The following is a 24579-nucleotide window of genomic DNA, read 5'->3' on the forward strand; positions in this document are numbered from 1 at the left end:
TACCATCCATTGTATTTGTAAAGTGGTATAATTACCATATTAGCTCTTATTCCTTTTACAAATAATGAAAACATATAAAAATCAAACTTTTGACATTTTTCGATTTAGTCCATGTACCTTAATTAAGCACTAATTCGCTAAAATTACCCGTCCGAAATTCAAATCACTTCTAAAATAAATTCGTAAATATTTATGAGTCCATTTTACGAAATTGGGGTTCCAAAACCACACCAACATTGACTTTTGGGTCGTTAGAGATTACGATGTGCTTTTCGTTTTCATAAGGTTCATATGGTACTAATTCACAACACCTAAAAACAAATGTCAAATGAATCATTCCAAACATTTTTGCAAGATTGCCCAATTCAGGCAAGGTTAGAATTGGCGCTTCAGCTAACATTTATTTCAATTTCTCGAAACTCTCCTAGCATTGATTGCTCCAAACAAACTAAACATTCTTTTGAAAAAACTTTGTCATAAGCATGTCTACTTTTGAAAACCCACTAAGAAACCTTCAGTAGAAACTGACCAATCCAAGAAAATTGTAGAATTTTGACACATTTCTCGGTGCTTTCCATTGCACAATGCCTCGATCTTTTTCGGATAAACTCTAATCCCATTAACTGAAATAACATGTCCAAGAAACACAACCTCAAGTAACTAGAATTCACATTTGCTAAGCTTTTTGTACAATTTCTTTTCTCAAAACATTTGCAAAATGATCCGAAGATGCTGTTCGTGCTTAGCTTCAGATTTCGAATATATCAGAATGTGGTCGGTAAAAACTACCACAAATTGATCCAGATAGGGTTGAAAAATACGGTTCATGAGACCTTTGATGCTGCCAGAGCATTTTTCAAATCGAAAGGCATTACCAGGAATTCATAATGTCCGTAATACGTACAGAGCGCCATTTTTGGTATGTCACTATCTTTCACTTTCAACTGATAGTAACTCGATCTCAAATCGATCTTAGAAAAGAATAAAGCTCCTTTCAGTTGATCGAATAAGTCATTAATACAAGGTAGGGGATATCGATTCTTAATTGGTAAAAAAATATTTGAATTGCCTAATTATTGTAAATTATTGTATATTTAACTGACCGTAAAGTTTAGATGTTAAATTTTATTTGATAGATGTTCATTGAAGACTGAGACATCCTCAAAGATGGAAATTTGGGTTGACACAGAGTCAGTGTCACAACACGGTAACCTCGTGTCACGACACTTTGTGTAGAATACAAGAACTAAAGAAACCAACTCAACGTCGCAACACCACACTCCCATGTTGCGAAATGGATGACAGTCTCCCCAAATTTCCAAGTTGAAAGATGTGTCACGACACTAAACCTTGTGTCGTGACAACGGTAAGCTACCAGGTGTGTCGCGACATGGAACCCCTGTGTTGCGACATTGCTACAATTTTATACAGGGTTGACCAGACCCAATTGCGCAACCCAGCGACTAAACATTTATTTTTACACAATTTGTACCATTGAAAAAACTTATTTTATAACCCTAATATACCTCATAAACATATTTAACACCCTTTTACTCCTTAATCCTCTTGATTTTTTTAAAACCTTTTGAACCCTAAAATTCCAATTCTCACTCTCTTCTTGCAATTAGTGTAAAATCCTTCATCATTCAAAATCTTTAGATGTGGCAAACGAGGGGAGAACTCATAGGAACGATAAACAAATGTGTATGACAAGGACTTCAAAAAAATTCTTCGAGGTTAAGGGTTCCTAACTCAAACTTGTTACTGTTTTATTGAATATTGCTTAATAAATTGATTTGGTTCTTAGTTTAATCATTCCTCCGAGAAAAGTGAGACGAACTAGTGAACGTGAACCATCGATGGTTTCAAACCCCTCTAATTTTTCAAACTCAGATATTGGAAAATATTTTACTAAAGTACAAGGAAAAACCTTTATCTAAGAAAGGGGATTTAATCCATTGATGATTTTCTGTAAGGAAATATGGCCTTTAGTAAGATATTAGGTGGGAACATTTTTGGATGATCCTAAAAGATAATGTTGTGGTCTCTATTGTTCAAGAGTTTTATGCATCCTTATGGGACCAAGAGTCTAGAAATATTGAAAGTCATATGTGGGACATAGTACCTGTGCGAGGGAAAGAAGTGCGAGTAACCCCTCGAATTATTTATGACTTTTATAATGCTCCATACTATGAAAAAGATTTTATTGATGAAACTGATTTGGAATATTTTCGAGACATAGATATGGATAACATTATAAACTTTTTGATTGAAGGTAGGGGTGAATGGAAATATCGCTCAGGTACCAATGTTCTTGTGTCCTTTCATCAAGCCATTATGTTTCCAAAGGCTAAAATGTGGATTCAGTTTGTGTGCATGAGAATAGTACCTTCTTTGAATGTTTCTAATGTTAATGCTTTTTGAGCAATTTTATTATATCAAATCTTACAGAAAAGGCAGGAGAAATCGGTAAACGGATCCACCATAACATGAAGAGATGCATTAGTGGCCAGAAGGTAGGCGTTTTCTTCCCCCATCTAGTGATGACTTTATGAAAAAATGAGTTGTACCTAAGACATCCACTAAACAGCCGTTAAAACCTTCAAAAAGTATCATTGAGGACACCTTGTTCCAACAATACATTAAGTTGAGAGCCAAAGAAGTAAAAGATTAGAACAGGCGACAACAATATGTGATGACTACACCAGCTTCATCCTAGAGGTTGACACAAGCTCAACAAGAAGTTGGTGAAAGTAGTCATCCAAAGCTAGATTAGATGATATAGTGGATGTAAGAATCGAGGGCAATTTTCTAAGAATTCACTAGGATAAACAATATTCAGGTCCCTGATTATACACCTAATGATAACTATTGAAAAAAGTTATAGTTTAGGCCTTTAGATTGAATTAATTGTTTGTAATTAATTAACTATGTTTGCATTTTAGGATATTTTTAGAACATTGCGTAACAAAGTTTTGGATTGGGCTATAAATGCTATTATTTGTTACAGAGGAAGAAATGTGCTGGTTATTGTTGGCAGTAGGTGCAAGATGAAGAAGAAAAGAGAGAAAAGAGAAAGAAGATGAAGGAAGGGAAATATTTTCATGGAAAAATGTTGGTTACATTGCCAACAAGAATGCCATGGAAATTCTAGGTAGATGACATAGCACTTAGCCCACATCACTCTCAGCTAGTTGTACTGTACCAAATAAACCACCCTGAAAAAGAGGAAGCAAAAGGTGTGTGTTAAGAGGGAGGGACTTATCATATAAAGTAGGAAAGGGAAAAGACGCAAGGAGATGAGGAATTTGCAGAGAGAGGAATTAGAGATGAGGATTTTGGGAGAGAGGAATTGGGGACGAGGATTTTAAGGAGAGAAGAAGTGGAGAGCAATTTTTCTCTGCATCAAATTCTCACGGAAAATTTTAAAGAAAAGAGAGGAAAGGGTAGCAACTTACAAAGAAAAAATCGTAGACGCAAGGGAGGGGAAGAGAAATATACCCTGGGTTTTGCATCAAATCTCAGTATTAAAGTGAAAGCTGGAGTAGCGAGAGCTTACTACAGTTTTGCCTTTATTTTCTGATTTGAACTTTGTGATTCATAAACTTGAATGATGATGTTGAATGATTTTGTTTTGGATTTAAATGTCTAATCCATGAGCTAAATCTCATTGGGTTGGAATTATTTGGGTGAATTTTTCAAATGTTACAAACTGTACGGTAGTTCAGCGGATTGTCTACTGAAGATCTACGGTTGCACTTAAGACTCTTTTTGGAAGTCTGCGATTCATTCAGGCAGCAGGGTGTTCCTAAAGATGCCCCAAGACTGAAGTTATTCCCTTTTTCATTGCAAGATCGTGCCAAAACATGGTTATATGCATTGCCCTCAGGTACGTTGACATCTTGGAATGAACTTTTACAAAGGTTTCTGCTAAACTATAATCTTCCAAACATGAATGCCAAATTGAGGAACGTTATTACGTCCTTTCGGTAATCTGAGGATGAAACATTATATGAAGCATGAGAGCGATTTAAGGAGTTAATTAGAAAATGCCCAATGCATGGTTTCCAACATTGGATGCAAATGGAAATGTTTTACAATGGATTGAATGCACCTACAATGATGGTGGTTGACGCATCTGCCAATGAGACTTTGCTTGATAAATCATATAATAAGGCTTATGAAATTCTGGAGAGGATAGGAAACAATGATTATCAATACCCCACGACAATAGTAGGGACTGGAAAAAGAGTTGCTGGAGCAATGGAACTTGATGCGATTACTTCCCTAAGAACTTAGGTGTCATCTTTAATGAATATGATTAAAATAATGAAAAGATCAGCTGCAGTGTAGGAAATGAAAGTAGCTGAGTTAGGATGTGTTTATTGTGGAGAAGATCATGTTTTTGATGAATGCACATCGAAACCAGCCTTAGTTTATTATATGGTAAATTTTAATTGCAACAACAACAACCCATATTCCAACACATATAATCTGGGGGGGAAACAACACCCCAATTTTAGTTGGAGTAATTAAGGGGTGGGAAATTCCAGCAATGCTATTCGACAGAATGTTGTGAGTGCACCACTTGGAAACAATCAGCCCATGCCATGGCAAAATGCTCAGCAAAATTCAGCTTTGAGTTCTTCATCTATGGCAGCTCTATTGAAGGAATACATGACCAAGAATGATGCTATCATTCAAAGTCAAGCTACATCTTTAAGAGCTTTAGAAAATCAAGTGGAGAAAATTTCCAAAGCATTAAGCTCAAGACTGCAAGGACCACTATCGAGTGATATAAAAAAGTCATGATCTCAAGGGAAGGAATAGTGCAAAGCCATTAAACTCAGAAGTGGTACGCAACTACCAGGAGTTGTTAATGACACCACTATTGAAGAAGGCAGTTCAGGTTTCACTAATAAGAAGAATTCATAACCAGTAGTGGAGCAGGCTACGAAAGAAAAGAGCAACAAGAAAAATGTTGAAGTAGATTCATCTTGTATTGCCAATAAAAATGCCATGGCAAAACAACCTCAACAAATGGAAGAAAGGGCACCACCACATTTTCCTCAGCGTTTCCAAAAATCTAAGCAAGATTTTCAATTCAAGAAAATCTTGGATGTCCTGAAGAAATTACATATCAACATATCATTAGTGGAAGAAATGGAAAAAATGGCCAACCATGTGAAATTCATGAAAGATATCTTATTAAAAAAGAGAAGATTAGGGGAGTTCAAAACTGTTGCTCTGACTGAATGGTGCATAGAAATGCTGAGAAACAAGTTGCCACCAAAATTGAAGGATCCAGGGAGTTTTACTATACCTTACTCTATTGGAAATCATTATGTAGGCAAAACATTATGTGACTTAGGTGCAAGTATAAGTCTAATGCCTATGTCTATTTTCAGGAAGATGAGAATAGGGAAGGTGAGACCTACAACTGTCACATTGCAATTAGCTGATTGTTCATATGCACATCCAAAAGGTAAAATCGAAGACGTGTTGGTAAGAGTTGACAAATTTATTTTTCTAGCAAATTTTATTATTCTAGAATGCGAGGCTGATAAAGAGGTACCGATCATACTTGGGAGACCTTTTTAGCAACTGGTAGAACATTAATTGATGTAAAAAAGGTGAATTAACAACGAGAGTTAACGATCAACAAATAACCTTTATTATTTTCGATGCTATGAAGTGTGCAGATACATATGAAGAATGCAATGTTGTTGAGATTGTTGACACAATAGTTTAGGAAGTGTAACACCCCTAACTCATATTCGTCCCCGGAATATGGTTATGGACCATAAAAACATAACTTAAAATCTTACATTTCCAACTTCAACATAAACATGATATAAATCATACAAACACATGCATATCGTCTTTTATTCGAGCCTTCGAGGCTTTAGAAACACTTCAGAAACAATTCGAGACTAAATCGAAAACATTTGAAACATGTAAGAAAAAGTTAAAAAATTGAACTGTAGGAGTCACACGGCTGAGACAAACTCCCGTGTCTCAGGCTGTGTAACAATCGAAATAGGGACACATAGCCGTGTTCCAGCCCGTGTCCGTACCCGTGTAACTCATTGAGTTGGGTCACACAACCAAGCCACACACCCGTGTGCCAGGCAATGTAACTCTCGAAATGGCCTCTCATGAATTGGTAGTTCTTGTTCTCTTTAGGGTTGTGGTATGTATATGTTTCTGGTATAATATGGTGAATTACTAAACTAGGTGATTAGGTACTTGTTTAAGTTTGTGAATAGATATCTTTTGATGCAAATAGAATGTTATGAAAGTAAACACATATGGATTGTTTTGTTTTTGGATAAATTAAGTTGATATGTTTGGTTTATAAATATGGTATATTGATTGGTGTGCTTTTGGCCAAGTAAAAGTATGTTTTGAATGACCAATTTGGTATGTTTGATTTGTGGTTACTTAGGAAATGATTTGGTAAAAAGATAAACTAGTTGATGAATGGTTAAGTGTGATCATGTTTAGGCATGTTTTATGTATGTGTTTGAGGTGCCTATATGGCATATTGGCTGTACAGATTATTAGCCTATTGTATGGATCTTTTTATGCATGTTTTGATCATGTTTAGAAGTCTTTATCATGTGTGGAAAAGTGCCTAAGTTTATGCTTGTGAAGGGTGAAGGAAATGGCTTGATTTTAGCCATTTTCTTGTCCACACGGGTAGAGACACGGGCATGTGTCTCAGCCGTGTGTGACAACGGTAATGTGTCCCTACTTCGAATGTCCACACAGCCGGGGCACATGGCCGTGTGACCCCTGCATTATGAAATTTTCTAACTTTTTCCTTATTGTTTCAAATGTTTCCAAATTAGTCCCGAATCATTTTTTAAGTGTTTCTAAGGCCTCGAGGGCTCGAATAAGGGATAATATGTATATGTTTGAATGAGCTATGATATGACATATGAACTGTTTCAAGACGAATGATTTAAGTTGCATATTTACGGTAATGCTCTATAACCTTATTCTGGCGACAGATACGAGTAGGGATGTTACATTAAGTGGTATTAGAGATACGGTTTAGTCGATTCTAGGACTAACGTAGAAGAGTAGAGTTTAGTATATACATGCCACATTTACCCTGTGATAGTGTAATGTTTTTGATCCGTTCTAACACATTAATTCTTATAGATTCAAGATGTCAGCTGAATCAAATCGAGCTATAGTTAATGAAGTTGGAAGTAATGTTCAATCTTTGAATCCTATACCTGATATGGTTACTCGAGTATCTGTGGACAAAATTTGGAAATGTGGAGCGAAAGGGTTCAGAGGTACGGTAGATGATGATCCTTCAAAAGCCAAGTATTGACTATTAAACACAAAGAGAATTTTTTCGAAGTTATTGTGCACCCCAAAAGATTTCTTTTAGAATGAATTCAAGAAAAAGTATTTTAGCCAGTTGTTTATCGACCGAAAAAAGAAACAATTTCTCGAGTTAAAACAAGAAAACCAGACTGTAGCTGAGTATGAACGAGAATTTGTACAATTAAGCAAGTATGCTAATAACATCGTATCAAATAAGAATGAAATGTGTATCAGATTAGAAGATGGGTTGAATGATGAGATCCGCTTGGCTATAACAGCATTAAAGCTACGAGAATTTGTAGAACATTTTGAATCGGCTCAGAAGGCCGAAGAGGTTTGTAACAGCAAATGACAGTCAGATTTGAGATTTAGAGATCATATCAAGAGAGGGTCATTCAAGCTTGCTCAATCATGTCCCTCGAAGAAATTTAGAAATGAAACAAGTTGATTAGCTACTCCTTCAGAGTTTGTTAATCGAGAGAAACCGAGGCAAAGCAATTTCCAGTCAACCAATGCTCTAGCGGTGAGTGTCGGAAGTGTAAGAAATGTGGTTAGAACCATTCCAGTGTGTGATGAATGCACTAAAAGACATTTTAGAGAGTTTCGATCAAAGACAGGAGCTTGTTTCCGTTATCGGTTGACTGACCACTTTCTTTGTAATTGACCGAGGAAGCAAAATGATTTCGGGAATCAATCAAATAAGCCTGAATCAACTTCTCAAAGGGGTAGACAATCTGGAAATGCTAGAAATACTACTTCCGGTCGAGGAAGCTACTGCTTCAGATGTTATTACGGGTATTTTTTCTCTCTCTTTGATATTAATGTATATGCATTAATTGATCCTGGATCAACTCATTTTTATATATGCACTACAGTAGTAGATAAAAGGAAAATACCTGTTGAATTCATTGAATATACTGTTAAAGTTAGGAATCCCTTGGGTCAGTGTGTTTTAGTTAATCAGATATGTAGATCATGCCCACTGAAAATTAGGGGTTACGATTCCCCACTAGTTTGATGTTGTTAATTTTTGATGAGTTTGATATGATTCTGGGTATGGACTAGATGACACTGCATGATGCTATTGTGAATTGTAGAGGAAAACATATTGTGTTAAAATGTCAGGATGGCAAATGGGTCCGAGTTGAGTCATACAGATTAGATGGTACATCTAGTATTATCTTCGTTATGATGGCACAAAATATGTTAGAAAGGGTTTTGAAGCATATTTCGCTTATATAGTTTATTCTAGGGTTTCGAAATTGAAACTAGAATCAGTTCCGGTGGTATGTAAGTTCTCAGACGTGTTTTCAAAGGAGTTACCAAGGCTACCTCTGACTCGAAAAGTTGAGTTTGGTATTGACTCGGTGCCGGGAACATCCTCGATGTTGATAGCCCTATACAGAATGACATCTACAGATTTGACAGAGTTGAAAGCACAGTTGCAAGAGTTGACAGATAGGGGCATTGCTCGGCCTAGCTTTTCTCATTGGGGTGCTCCTGTGTTATTTGTTAGGAAGAAAGATGGGTCTATGCGGTTATGTATTAATTACAGAAAACATAGCTAGGTGACGATCAAGAACAAAAAAGACGGGTCTTCGGTCGTGTGGAAATGAAATTGGTCAAATTCAAGCCATTTCCATCACCTATTTTAAACTTGTACTTAAACACAATTTGCACACATGAAAAAATCATCATCAACATACCAAAACATGCATAATATGACCAACAGGCACTTCAATCATAGTTAATCAAACATACTTAGACAAATGCATATTTGGCCATATATCAACCATACACACCTAGCTCAATTCCATAACAAAACATACCATACTAGACCACATTGTAACTACTCCATAACAAACCAATTAGGGTATTGAAACATACATGAATCTAACCATATTAACGCATAACAACATGGCACTAAGAGTACCAAAAGTTCATCAACCAAAATGACTTATACATGCCAAACATATAAACTAGACCATTAAACACAAGTCCACCTATACATCTAACAGCCCGATTCTGGGCCTAGTCGGAACAGTGGTTTCAGGACCACAAATCCGACAAGGAAAAATATTATTTTCATTATATATTTATGGTTTAAAATTTGAAGGAAAAATTTCGTAAAAATTTCGTTCGAAAATTTCGACGTTTGGGCACTCAATTTAGTTAAAATGACTAAATTGTAAAAAGTGCAAAAGTTGAGTTCTACATGTTAGAAGTGTCTAATTGTTATGAAATTATAAATTGGGGGTCCTTATATGGTAATTAGACCATTAGTTAATTGATGGACAAAAATAGACATAAGAAATGGGTGAAATAGATTTTTTTAATGGGGGCATTTTAGTCATTTGGTAATAAAAAGAATTAAAAAGGGAAAAAGATGGCAAAATGTGCTCATCTTCTTCATGGTGAACGAAATCAGCAAGGGGGAAGCCATAGTTAGGGTTTTGAAGCTTCCAAGCTCAATAGCAAGTGATTCCAAGTCCCATTTTTAATGTTCTTTACGATATTTTGCACCGAGGTAAGTAAACATGTGAATTAATGCATTATTTTGATATTATTCAATATATGTTGAGATTTAATTAAACATAGAATAAATACTTGGTATAGATACTAAAAATGTGGTTAAGTTGGAAAGGTGGTAAAGTGTTGAAAAACACGGTTTTCGGTTGAACACTCGGAATAGGCCGGAGTACATTGAATATAAAGGGGATTGCTAAGTGCTGATTATCACAAGGGGTTGCTAAGTGCTAATTCCCCCAAGGGGTTGCTAAGTGCTGATTCCCCGACTCATTGTTGGTTGCTAAGTGCTGATCCCACCGTATCTTAAATGTGAAAGGGATTGCTAAGTGCTGATTCCACGAATCACTGGTAGTTGCTAAGTGCTGAATCCACCGATAACGGACAACATTCCGAGTGTTCAACAGGGGAAAATTGGAAAGGTGAATATATATAAGGTGGACGAGAATATGTGACGGATATTGGGTTTGATACTGAATCAACCCATGTGTGAGGTGGAAGGAAACATCAAACCTACAAAAGAGCAAATTTAAATACAAAACTGTTGTGAACAACAATAGTTGGTAAACTTTGAAAAATCACTATAAATGGTGGAAAATGAATTAAAAATTGAGTAATATGTGAAATTGAAGCTGAATGAGTCTATTTTCATATGAAAGAAAAAAAAGGAAGCAAAAGAGTTGTATATTTGGGGATATTTGAATTTTATTGAGACAGGGTTGAACTGATTTCGAAATCCCCTGTTCCAACTTTGGAAAATCACAAACAATTGTACAAAAATAATTATGGCTTGGAATTTACATGCTTGGATTCCTTAATGAGTATATTTTTAAGAGAAAGAAACTAGAACATTGTTTGAATTTGTTACAAGGAGATAAGTAAATTTTAGTAAGGAGAGGTCAGAACTATCAGGCAGTGAAATAGGGGAAGTTTAAAGAATAAATTGTACTAATTGGCTAAACCAAAAATTCTGAAAATGTATGGTGGAAAGGTATATGAGTCTAGTTTAAGGGAATATTTAGAGAAATTAATTTGAATCCCTGTATCTCCAGATAAAAATAAATTGGCGACTATGACGCAGAAAAACAGCTTGCTGGAAATAAAGCAAACAATAAAATTTATGTGATAAAAATTATGTCACTATGTAATCTTGTGAAAAATTTATTTAGTTGTCATATGTTTACTCACTAAGCTATATGATTACTCGTTTGTATTTTCCCCTGATTATAGTGACATCAGCCAGTTCGGAACTTGGACGAAGTCAGGAAATCATCCACACTATCATCAACTTTTTGGGTATTTTGGCAATCAACACTTTTGAAACATGGCATGTATAGATGACTTTATGTAATGTGGTATAAATATGTATATATAGTATTATTCGGTTTAATAGGTTGGTGTTTATTAATGGATAAATTGCGTATACACATGTATATCTGCAATTGGTTGAAATGTTGAAATCGTTTGAAATTGTGTTTTGAAAACTTGCAGGGGGTTTTATGTAAAAATAAGCAGAAATGCTGCCGAAATTTTTTTATAAAAAAATTTAGTAATACCTCATACTCTATTCCGTTAAGGAATACGGTTAAGGGATGTTACATTTTAGTGGTATCAGAGCTACAGTTTAGTCGGTTCTCGGACTAATAAAATATGCTGTAAGTCAATCTATACATGCCATAAATATATTGTGATAGTGTGATGATTTCTGAAAATTTAAAATTTTATTTTATATAGTAAATGGATCCTGACCGAAGTGTAGCAAATGATGTTGAGAGTAACGCGCCGGCTCGCACACAAGGGACAGCGCATGAAGAAAGTAGACATGAGACGCATAGTCAGGATGAGGCTCGGGAAGCCTTCCTTCGAATGATGAGTAATTGGTATACAAATTTTGTTCGTGCAAATCCGAATGTTCAACCTCCTCCACCCCCTCCTATTCCTCAACCGGTCCCCGTAGCTCCACTAAGTGTTGATTTGGTAAGATCAAGTAAACCTCCCGTTGACAAAATCCGAAAGCATGGGGCTGAAGATTTTAGGGCTAATGTTAATGATGATCCAAAAAATCAGAGTTTTGGCTTGAAAACTCTATCCGGGTATTTGATGAACTATCTTGTACTCCTGAGGAATGTTTGAAATGTGCTGTGTCTTTACTGAATGATTCAGCATACCGTTGGTGGAAAAAATTAGTATCGGTGGTTCCAAAAGAAAGAGTTACCTGGGACTTCTTCCAGGAGGAATTCAGAAAGAAATATATAAGTCAGCGGTTTATTGATCAGAAATGCAAGGAGTTTCTAGAGTTGAAGCAGGGCTGAATGTTTGTGGCAGAATATGAAAGGGAGTTTGTTAGGCTCAGCAAATATGCCCAAGAATGTGTACCCATGGAATCCATTATGTGTAAAAGATTCGAAGAGGGGTTAAACGAAGACATCAGATTGTATGTTGGGGTTTTAGAGTTGAAAGAATTTGTAGTACTGGTTGACCAAGCCTGTAAGGCTAAAGAACTGAGTAAAGAAAAGAGAAGAGCGGAGATTGAAGCTCGAGATGTAAGAAAAAGGTCAACGAGCAGGACATTTCAATCCCAACCAAAGAAGCTTAAAGGGATGGATCCACGATCAACTAGTTCAACTGGGTATTCACGTAGAGATCAAGGGAAATCATACCCCGGAGCTAAAACTCAAGCTACCTCGATGGCAAGTGTGGGCAATGTGGGGAATAATAGACTTGAGTGTCGACAGTGTGGCCGACGACATGCTGGGGAGTGTTGGGGATTTAGACGAGCCTGTTTCAGGTGTGGTTCTCAAGAACACTATATAAAAGATTTCCCTGAGAGAATAGAGGAAGAAAAATTACAGATGGCTAGATCGGGTGATATTGTTAGTAGAGGTAGACCACCGAGGAATGTTGAGAGCAAAGTCAGCGCTAAAAGTGTGGCAAAAGATATAGTTGGGAGATCAGAAACTAGAGCGCCTGCCAGAACTTATGCCATACGTGCTCGTAAGGATGCATCATCTCCTGACGTAATTACTGGTACATTTTCTCTTCACGATATTGATGTTGTTGCTTTGATTGACCCTGGGTCTACTCATTCATATGTATGTGAGAATTTAGTATCCAGTAAGAAATTGCCTGTTGAAAATACTGAATTTGTGGTTAAAGTATCAAATCCTTTAGGCAAGTATGTCTTAGTCGATAAGGTTTGCAAGATTGTCCTTTGATGATTCAAGGTCACTGTTTCCTGACTAATTTGATGTTGTTACCATTTGATGAGTTCGATGCTATTTTGGGGATGGATTGGTTGATATTGCATGACGCCAAGGTAAATTGTAGACAGAAAATCCTTGAATTGAAATGTGAAAATGGCGAAATTCTTCGGGTTGAAGCAGAGGAGCCTAATAAATTGCCTATGGTGATTTCGCACATGTCTGGTAAAAAATACTCGAGAAAAGGATGTGAAGCTTATCTTACTTATGTGTTGAATACTGGTATAACTGGGTCGAAGCTTGAATCAGTGCCGGTAGTCTGTGAATTTTCGGATGTATTTCTAGAGGAATTGCCTGGGTTACCTCCGATTAGAGAAGTTGAGTTTGCTATTGACTTGTTACCTGATACTGCACCAATTTCTATTGCTCCGTATCGAATGGCTCCGGCTGAGTTGAAAGAATTAAAAACTCAGCTACAAGAGTTGACAGATAAAGGATTTGTGAGACCGAGTTTTTCTCCCTGGGGTGCTCCTGTATTATTTGTGAAAAAGAAAGACGCCTCAATGGGACTTTGCATTGACTATCGTCAGCTTAATAAAGTGACTCTAAAGAACAAGTATCCTTTGCTGAGAATTGTTGATTTTTTTGACCATCTAAAAGGAGCAACAATGTTTTCAAAGATTGATCTGAGGTCTGGTTACTATCAGTTGAGAGTTAGGGAGTCCGATGTGCCAAAGATCGCTTTTAGAACGAGGTGTGGACACTATGAATTTCTGGTAATGCCATTTGGGTTGACTAATGCTCCGACTATTTTTATGGACTTGATGAATCAAATTTTCTGGCCGTATCTGGATAAGTTTGTGGTGGTGTTCATAGATGATATTTTAATTTATTCTCGGGATGAATCCGGGCATGCCGAACATTTGAGAATTGTGTTGCAGATTCTGAGAGAGAAGAAATTGTATGCTAAATTCAACAAAAGTGAGTTTTAGCTGCGTGAGGTCGAATTTTTGGGGCATATAGTTTCAAGTGAAGGTATTCGAGTTGATCCAAGCAAAATTTCAGCAATTGTTGATTGGGAGCCACCAAAGAATGTGACCGAGGTTAGAAGCTTTTTGGGCTTAGCCGGATATTACAGACGGTTTGTCAAGGGATTCTCGATGATTGCCTCTCTTATGACTAAGTTATTGCAAAAGAATGTCAAGTTTGAATGGACCGATAAATGTCAACAAAGTTTTGAGAAATTGAAGGCTTTATTGACTGAGGCACCAGTGCTGGTACAACCTGAGTCAGGGAAGGAGTTTATAAGTTACAGTGATGCATCATTGAATGGTCTTGGGCGTGTGTTAATGCAAGAGGGCAAAGTAATAGCTTATGCTTCGAGACAGCTGAAACCGCACGAGAAGAATTATCCGACGCATGATTTAGAATTGGCTGCCATTGTTTTTGCTTTAAAAATTTGGCGTCATTATCTATATGGTGAGAAATGCCGAATCTTCACTGATCATAAGAGTTTGAAGTATTTAGTGAATCAAAAAGACTTGAATTTGTGACAACGAAGATGACTCGAGCTAATAAAATATTATGAGCTAGTGATTGATTATCATCGCGGAAAAGCTAATGTTGTTGCTGATGCCTTGAGCATAAAATCTTTATTTGCTTTGAGAGCTATGAGTACGAGATTAATTTTATCTGATGATGGTTCAATTTTGGCTGAATTGAGAGCTAGATCGTTATTCCTTCAACAAATTCTGGGAGCACAAAAAAATGACAGTGAATTGCAAGCCAGGAGAGCTCAGTGTGAGGCAGGTGTTGATTCAGATTTTTGACTTGGATCAGATGATTGTCTAATGTTTCGAGATAGGGTATGTGTGCCGAGAAATGATGAGTTGATTCGGACCATTTTATGTGAAGCACATAGTGGTGATTTGTCAGTTCATCCAGGTAATGTGAAAATGTATAATAATTTGAAGAAATTGTATTGGTGGCCGGGCATGAAAAAGGATATCTCGGAATTTGTATCAAAGTGTTTAATTTTTCAACAAGTGAAAGCTGAGCATCAAGTACCATCAGGCTTACTTCAGCCGGTAATGATTCCAGAGTGGAAGTGGAATAGCATCACGATGGATTTTGTGACGGGATTGCCTTTGACTCCAAACAAGAAGGATGCTATGTGGGTAATTGTTGATAGACTAACAAAGTCAGCCCATTTCATTTCGGTACGCATTGATTACTCACTTGACAGGTTGGTGGAGTTATATGTTGCTGAAATGGTGAGACTACACGGGGTGCCTAAGTCTATTATATCGGATAGAGATCCGAGGTTCACATCGAGGTTTTGGATAAAGTTGCAGGAAGCTTTGGGTACAAAATTGAACTTTAGTACTGCGTTCCATCCGCAAACTGACGGGCAATCAGAAAGAGAGATTCACGTTCTTGAAGACATGCTCCAGTGTTGTATTTTAGAATTTGAAGGCAGTTGGGAGCAATATCTACCATTGGTTGAATTTTCTTACAACAATAGCTATCAGTCATGTATATGAATGGCACCGTATGAATCTTTATATGGGCATAAATGTAGAACTCCTTTATATTGGACTGAGCTTAGTGAGAATCGGGGATTCATGGAGTTGATTTGGTGAAAGAAACTGAAGAAAAAGTGAAAATAATCCGTGACTGTTTAAAAGCTGCTTCAGATTGGCAAAAGTCATATGCGGATTTAAACAGGAAAGAGATTGAGTTTCAAGTGAGTGATAGAGTGTTCTTGAAAGTATCTCCATGGAAGAAGATTTTGAGGTTTGGTCGTAAAGGCAAATTGAGTCCACGTTTTATTGGACCGTATGAAGTTATTGAAAGAATTGGACCTGTAGCTTATCGGTTAGCTTTGTTGGCAGAGTTGGAAAGAATACATAATGTATTTCATGTATCGATGTTACGACGCTATTGTTCTGATCCTTCACATATAGTTTCTCCTACAGAAATTGAAGTTCGACCGGATATGACCTATGAGGAGGAACCGATAAAGATTATGGCTGGAGAGGTCAAACAGTTAAGAAATAAAAGTATAGCCTTAGTGAAAGTGTTGTGGAAAAAAAACATGGAATGGAAGAGGCTACGTGGGAACCGGAGGAAGTTATGAGGAAACAGTACCCAAGCCTCTTTTCCGGTAAGATTTTCGAGGACAAAAATCCTTAAGGGGGGAGAATTGTAACAGCCCGATTCTGGGCCTAGTCGGAACAGTGGTTTCGGGACCACAAATTTGACGAGAGAAAATATTATTGTCATTATATTTTTATGGTCTACAATTTCACGGAAAAATTTCGTAAAAATTTCGTTCGAAAATTTCGACATTTGGGCACTCAATTTAGTTAAAATGACTAAATTGTAAAAAGTGCAAAAGTTGAGTTCTACATGTTAGAAGTGTCTAATTGTTATGAAATTATAAATTGGGGGTCCTTATATGGTAGTTAGACCATTAGTTAATTGATGGGCAAAAATAGACATAAGAAATGGGTGAAATAGATTTTTTTAATGGGGGCATTTTAGTCATTTAGTAATAAAAAGAATTAAAAAGGGAAAAAGATGGAAAAATGTGCTCATCTTCTTCATGGTGAACGAAATCAGCAAGGGGGAAGCCATAGTAGGGTTTTTAAGCTTCCAAGCTTAATAGCAAGTGATTCCAAGCGATAGTAGATACTAAAAATGTGGTTAAGTTGGGAAAGGTGGTAAAGTGTTGAAAAACATGGTTTTCGGTTGAACACTCGGAATAGGCCGGAGTACTTTGAATATAAAGGGGGTTGCTAAGTGCTGATTCCCCCAAGGGGTTGCTAAGTACTGATTCCCCGAATCATTGGTGGTTGCTAAGTGCTGATTCCACCGTATTTTAAATGTGAAGGGGGTTGCTAAGTGCTGATTCCCCCAAGGGGTTGCTAAGTGCTGATTCCCCGACTCATTGGTGGTTGCTAAGTGCTGATCCCACCGTATCTAAAATGTGAAAGGGGTTGCTAAGTGCTGATTCCCTGAATCACTGGTGGTTGCTATGTGCTGAATCCACCGATAACAGACAACATTCCGAGTGCTCAACAGGGGAAAATTGGAAAGGTGAATATATATAAGGTGGACGAGAATATGTGAGGGATATTGGGTTTGATACTTAATCAACCCATGTGTGAGGTGGAAGGAAACATCAAACCTACAAAAGAGCAAATTTAAATACAAAACTGTTGTGAACAACAACAGTTGGGAAACTTTGAAAAATCACTATAAATGGTGGAAAAAAAATTAAAAGTTGAGTAATATATGAAATTGAAGCTGAATGAGTATTTTCATATGAAAGAAAAAAAGGAAGCAAAAGAATTGTATATTTGGGGATATTTGAATTTTATTGAGACAGGGTTGAACTGATTTCGAAATCCCCTATTCCAAATTTGGAAAATCACCAAAAAATGTACAAAAATAATTATGGCTTGGAATTTACATGCTTGGATTCCTTAATGAATCTATTTTTAAGAGAAAGAAACGAGAAAATTGTTTGAAGTTTTTACAGGGTGATAAGTAAATTTTAGTAAGAGAGGTCAAAACTGCCAGGCAGTGAAACAGGGGAACGTTTAAAGAATAAACTGTACTAAATGGCTAAACCAAAAATTTTGAAAATTTTATGGTGGAAAGTTATATGAGTCTAGTTTTGGGGAAAATTTACACAAATTAATTTGGAGCCCTGTATCTTAAGATAAAAATAAATTGGAGACTATGACGCAGAAAATAGCTTGCTGGAAATTGAGTAAACAATGAAATTTATGTGTGATAAAAATTATGTCACTATGTAATCTTGTGAAAAATTTATTTACTTGTCATATGTTTACTTACTAAGCGATATGCTTACTCATTTGTATTTTCCCTGATTATAGTGACATCAGCCAGTTCGGAACTTGGACGAAGTCAGGAAATCATCCACACTATTATAAACTTTTTGGGTATTTTGGCAATCAACACTTTTGAAACATGGCATGTATAGATAACTTTATGTAATGTGGTATAAATATGTATATATAGTATTGTTCGGTTTAATAGGTTGGTGTTTATTAATGGATAAATTGTGTATACACATGTATATCTGCAATTGGTTGAAATGTTGAAATCATTTGAAATTGTGTTTTGAAAACTTGCAGGGGGTTTTATGTAAAAATAAGCAGAAATGCTACTGAAATTTTTTTATAAAAAAAATTTAGTAATACCTCATACTCTATTCCGTTAAGGAATACGGGTAAGGGATGTTACAATACATGCCATTATAAACTTGGCCAAAACATAAAAAACTACCAACATATTTGCTAGATAGTGTGATAGATATTTGACGAGCTTTCAAACCAATCGAGCTTCTGATATCTATAAAACATGGGAAAGAAAACTACGTGAGCATATAATGCTTAGTAAATTTGTAAAACATGAACATAACTTACCATTTCGATGCATAATCTTAAAATTACACATGATACAATCCAACCAGAAGCTTGGCATAAGCCTAAGCATCATCCACAACATATGTTAGTGCATCAATTCATAATTCACTTGAATTAGCATAAGGTAAGTCATTATACATGAACATCACATGCAATCATCATTTTCATGAACATAGATATACTTTCATTGAAAATTACCTTTTCATGGAAGGCATAAGTAATTTGAACACTTACCATTCCTTTCCCTTTGATGCCCGTTAAACCATTTTGAATAACATCAGATACGCAGGAAAGCTCACACAAAGTGTGCTAAACATATAACCTTTCCTTTCTTTTACATCATTGCTCACTTGAGCGGTGAAATGGGTCTGCTCACACAAGCTGATGGTCGGGATGTAAGCTATACGATACTGCTGTCACAAGCTGTTGAGTATCTGCAAAAAATGCTAGAACTCAGCCATCGGTAGGACATTCAGGACCAGCACCCGAAACATAGTAACCCTAATGACATGTAATTTGTAACCTATACATTTCTAAGGTTTAAATGGGGCATGATAGTCATTGTAACATTGTTGGATTTCTACATTTACTTACATGATAAATAGCACAATGACTTATGAATCAAAATAACATTTAAATCATTATTTAAACATACGAACTTACCTCGATTACAAAGATGTCGAAACAGGATCAACTAATCTGATGCTTTTGCTTTTTCTCGATCTAGACCCGTAAGAGGTTTATCTTGATCTAAATAAATAAATTCAATCCTTTTAATACATATACTATTCAATTTAGTCCAAAATTCTTACTTTTGAAGAATTACACTTTAGCCCCTAATAGTTTAAAATTTTTACAATTTAGTGCGTAATCTCGTAAATTGAAATTTATGCAATTTCATCCACCTTTCATGCTAGTTGAATTCACTAGGGACCTATACAAACTCATACAAATAAGCATTTCACAATTTTACCACGATATTTTACTACTTTTACAAATAAGTCCCTAAATAATAATTCCATAAAAAATCCCTTTACAAAAATTGTTCATTTAACAACAAGGACTCATAATCTTTTATTAAATTTGAAGAATCATGAAAACATGTTATGGAAAACCGTAAACGTTTAACAATTTTGCATACTAGTCCCTGGGCTAGCTAGATTAAGCTACAACGACTTCAAAAACATTAAAATCATTAAAAACGAGATAAAAACACTCACCATGCAGCAAAACAATCCTAGCTGAATGAAGCTATCATCAAAGGGTGTTTCTTTGTCTTAGTTTCAGTTAGGAAAGAAGAGTAATAAAAGATGATACATTTTCTTTTCTTTTGTTTTTAACTTAATGTACTTAATTACCATTTTAACCTTTAAAAACTTTAATAATTTCATTAAAATAATGTCCATAAATATTTACTATCACTTAAATTGGTCTAATTACCATCCGAATCCTTTAGTTTTAAATTTTCATAGCTTTTTGACCCCTTTAACTAATAGAACTATACTTTTACACTTTTTACGATTTAGTCATTTGAACTTAATTAAGCATGTAAACATCGAAATTTCTTAACAAAATTTTTGTACGACCTTTCTAACATACTACAAACATCGAAATAAAAAAAATTACTCATCAAATTTGTGGTCCCGAAACCACTATTTCGGTTTCACTGAAAAAGGTTTGTTACAACTCTTTCCCTTTAAAAAACTTTTCGTCCTCAAAAAACTTACTAGAAAAGAGGTTCGGGTATTGCATTTTCATAGCTTCTTCTATTTCCCAGGTAGCTTCTTCTATACTGTAATGTTGCCAAATAACTTTCACTAAAGCTATACTTTTAGGTCTCAATTCATTAACCTCCCGAGCTAGTATTCTACTCGGTTCTTCTCCGTACGGCATATCTGGCTGAATCTCAACATCGACTATTGAAATCACGTGTGAAGGATCTGATTGATATCGCCCTAACATAGATACATGGAGTACATTATGAACCTTTTATAATTTTGACGGTAAAGCTAATTTGTAAGCTATTGGTCCTGATCTCATACGACCCAAGAAACCTCCGACTAAGCTTTCCTTTACGACCAAATCTAAGAACTTTCTTCTAGGGCGATACTTTCAAAAACACTTTGTCGTCGGCCTAAAATTTGATGCCTTTACATTTCAAATCTGCATAAGATTTCTGTCGATCTGAAGCTGCTTTCAAACTGTCACATATCACTTTATCCTTTTCTTTGGTTTCTCGTATCAAATCAACCCCGGGAAGCTTTTTCTCACTAAGCTTAGTCCAATACAATGGAGTTCGACACTTTTGACCATACAAAGCCTCATACGGTGCCATTTTAATGCTCGATTGATAACTGTTGTTGTATGTAAATTCAACTAACGGTAGAAATTTCTCCCAATTACCTTCGAACTCCAAAACGCAATGTCGAAGCATATCCTTGAGTATCTGAATCAATCACTCAGATTGACTTTCGGTCTAAGGATGAAATGCGGTACTAAAATGCAAATGAGTACCTAGAGCCTCATGTAACTTGCCCCAAAATTGAGACATAAACTGTGGATCTCTATCAGAAATAATAGAAATCGGCACACCGTGCAATCTAATGGTCTCCATCACATACAACTCTGCTAATTTCTCGAGTGGAAAATTCATACGCACCAGAATGAAATGCGCAGATTTCGTCAAATGATCAACAATGAGCCACACATCATTTTTCTTTTTCAGCGACAGAGGCAATCCTAACACTTTCTATTTCCACTCTGGAATCATCATCGGTTATAACAAACCAGAAGGTACCTGATGTTCAACTTTAACTTGCTGAAAAACTAAACATCTCGATACAAACTCTGAGATCTCTGATTTCATACCTGGCCACTAGTACATCTGTTTGAAATCACTGTACATTTTATTGCTACCAAGGTGAGTAGACAAGCTACTACTGTGAGCTTCTTGTAAAATCTTCTGAACGAGATTAGATTTCTCGGAATACAAATTCTGCCTTTGAAGTACAAAATACCATCGAAACCAACATAAAAATCTGAATTAGGTGTCGTCTCAATCTATTTTTGTCTAGCTATCAACACATCGTCACATTTCTGAGCTTCAAAAATTTGTTGTAAAAACATCGGTCTAGCTTTTAACTCAGTTAAAATCGAACCATCATCAATCAACGTCAATCTTGTATTCAAAACTTGCAAAGCAAATAGAGACTTTCTACTCAAAGCATCAACAACAACATTAGCCTTTCCCGGATGATAATCAATGATCAAATCATAGTCTTTCAGTAACTCGAGCCATCTGCGTTGTCTCAAATTCAAATCTTTCTACGACATCAAGTACTTCAAACTTTTATGATCTATAAAGAGATTAAATTTTTATCCGTATAAATGGTGTCGCCAAATCTTTAAGGAAAATACAATAGCTGCAAGCTCTAAATCATGCGTCAGATAATTTTTTTCATGCGGTTTCAACTGTCTAGAAGAAAATGCTATCACTTTGCCCCCTTACATTAGAACACAACCCAAACCATTCAACGATGCATTACTATAAATCACAAATTCTTTACCAGACTCTAGCTGAACTAATACAGGTGCCTTGGTTAACAATGCTTTCAACTGATTGAAGCGTTGCTAACAGTTCTTGGACCATTCGAACTTAACATCTTTTTGCAACAATCTCATCAATGGTGTAGCAATCATCATGAATCCTTTGATGAATCTTCTATAATATCTGGCTAAACCTAGAAAACTTCTAACCTTAGATACATTTCTTGGAGGCTTCCAATCTACCGCAACTGAAATTTTGCTCATATCAACTCTAATGCCATCGGCCGATAGAACATGTCCCAAAAATCTGACTTCCCAAAGCCAGAATTCATATTTGCTAAACTTAGCGAACAATTATTTTTCGTTCAAAGTTTGCAAAACAATTCTCAAATGCTTGACATGCTCTGTCTCATCTCGTGAATAGACCAAAATATCATCAATGAATACCACAACAAATCTGTCTAAATACAGTCTGAAGATTATATTCATCAAGTCTATAAATACTGCAGGTGTATTAGTCAAACCAAATGACATCACAAAAAATTCATAATGTCCATACCTGGTCCTAAATGCGATTTTTGGCACATTTGAGTCTTTAACTTGCAATTGATAATAACCAGAATGAGGATCGATCTTTGAGAACACCGTCGCACCTTTCAATTGATCAAACATATCGTCAATACGTGGCAATGGATACTTGTTCTTGATCGTGCTTTGTTTATCTGTCGATAATCAATACATAATCCCATGGATCCATCCTTTTTCTTAAAAAATAACACTAGAGCACCACAAGGAGAAAAATTGGGTCGAGCAAAACCCCTATCTATCAACTCTTGCAACTGTGCTTTCAACTCATTCAACTCTGAAGGTGCCATTCTATAAGGAGCTATCGATATCGGAGATGTTCCTAACACTAACTCAATAGGAAACTCAACCTCTCTGATCAGTGGTAACTTGGGTAACTCTTCTGAAAATACATCTGTATACTCACATACCATTGGAACTGATTCTAGCTTCAACTCAATAACTCTAGAATCAAATATGTAAGTGAGATACTCTTCACATCCTTTTCTATCATATTTCTGTGCTGACATAGCCGATTTAACATTAGATATACTATCCTGTCTATCTGACTCGATTCAAAGCTTTTCACTGTTCTGACGTTTCAACTCAATATGCTTTCGTCTACAGTTCACAATAGTATCATGTAGAATTAACTAGTCCATACCCATAATCATGTCAAACTCATCAAAAGGTAGTAACATCATATCAGCTGGAAAATTACAACCTCGAATCATCAAAGGACAGTTTTTACAAACTTTATCAACTAACACATATTGACCTAGGTTCATTATTTTAATCAAAAACTCAGTAGACTCAAAAGGAAATTTTTTATTTCACACTAAATTCGTGCATACATGTGAATGTGTAGACCCCGGGTCGATCAAAGTAGTAACATCAGTATCAAAAATAGAATATGTACCAGTATAACACCTGGTGTTGAAGCATCCTCTTTAACATGGATCACGTAAGCTCTAGCTGATGCTCATGCCTCAGATCTCACAACAAAGTCCTTTATCCCACTACAACTATTTCCTGCATTTCTAGTGTTCCGTGGCGGTCTACCTCTCACAGTAGTGTTACTTGGTCGATTAGTATGAGCCTTTTCTTTGACAAACCTTTCTCGGCAATCTTTGATAAAATTTTCATAGAACCAAATTTAAAACATGTCCCGTCTTTCATCTTGCAATCATCGAAGTGTTATCGTCCACAATATTGACATTTAGGCTTATTTTTTTAACACTACCCACGCTCATTATGGACGTAGCTTGAGGTTTTGAACTTCCATGTTATTTTCCTCGATCTCTACCAAAGTAACCTACAGAAGTTGACAAACGACCATGATATTCTTTTGAATTTTTTATGATGATTGATATGACCTTCTTGCTGAACTCTTTCCCGAATCACGAGCCTCATAGTTAACATTTCTCTTTACTTTACTTAACTCTTTCGCTTTGTGCGCTTTGTCAATCAGAATAACAAATTCCTTCAATTCGAGAATCCTGACTAATAGCTTGATGTCTTCGTTCAACCCGTCTTCAAATGGTTTACACATAGCAATTTCTGTTGGTATACATTCTCTGGAATACTTGCTGAGTTGAACACATTCTCACTCGTATTCAGATACCATCATCTAGCCTTGTAATCTTTGGCTCACATACTTCTTTTGAAATTATGTCTGGCAGAAGGCTTGCTAATTCGTATTGGTTCCAAACCCTGAGGAACTACGGGGACCGGTTGGGGAACAAGTGGGGGTGGAGGTATTTGAGCCATAGAGTTCTTTCGTATGAACTTGGTAAACAATTCATTCATCATATAGAAGAAGACTTCCTTAGCCTCTCCTCTTTGGCCCTCAGATATGGGCCTACTACCACTCGATGCTGCTTCGCGATTGGAGGCTTGCGAGTTACTTTCAGCCTCATCGAAATTGGCTCGGTCGGATG

At 36.2% G+C, this 24579-nt stretch overlaps 1 non-coding gene across 1 annotated transcript; it reads right to left on the reverse strand.

Annotated features, from left to right (window-relative positions):
• Positions 1–3960: 3960 nt before the first annotated feature.
• Positions 3961–4067, reverse strand: LOC128039356 (small nucleolar RNA R71). Its single transcript, XR_008193860.1, has one exon. It is a non-coding gene; the product is annotated as a small nucleolar RNA R71 (small nucleolar RNA).
• Positions 4068–24579: the final 20512 nt, after the last annotated feature.

This window comes from Gossypium raimondii, chromosome 2 (genome assembly GCF_025698545.1).
Source record: "Gossypium raimondii isolate GPD5lz chromosome 2, ASM2569854v1, whole genome shotgun sequence".
Taxonomy (NCBI): domain Eukaryota; kingdom Viridiplantae; phylum Streptophyta; class Magnoliopsida; order Malvales; family Malvaceae; genus Gossypium; species Gossypium raimondii.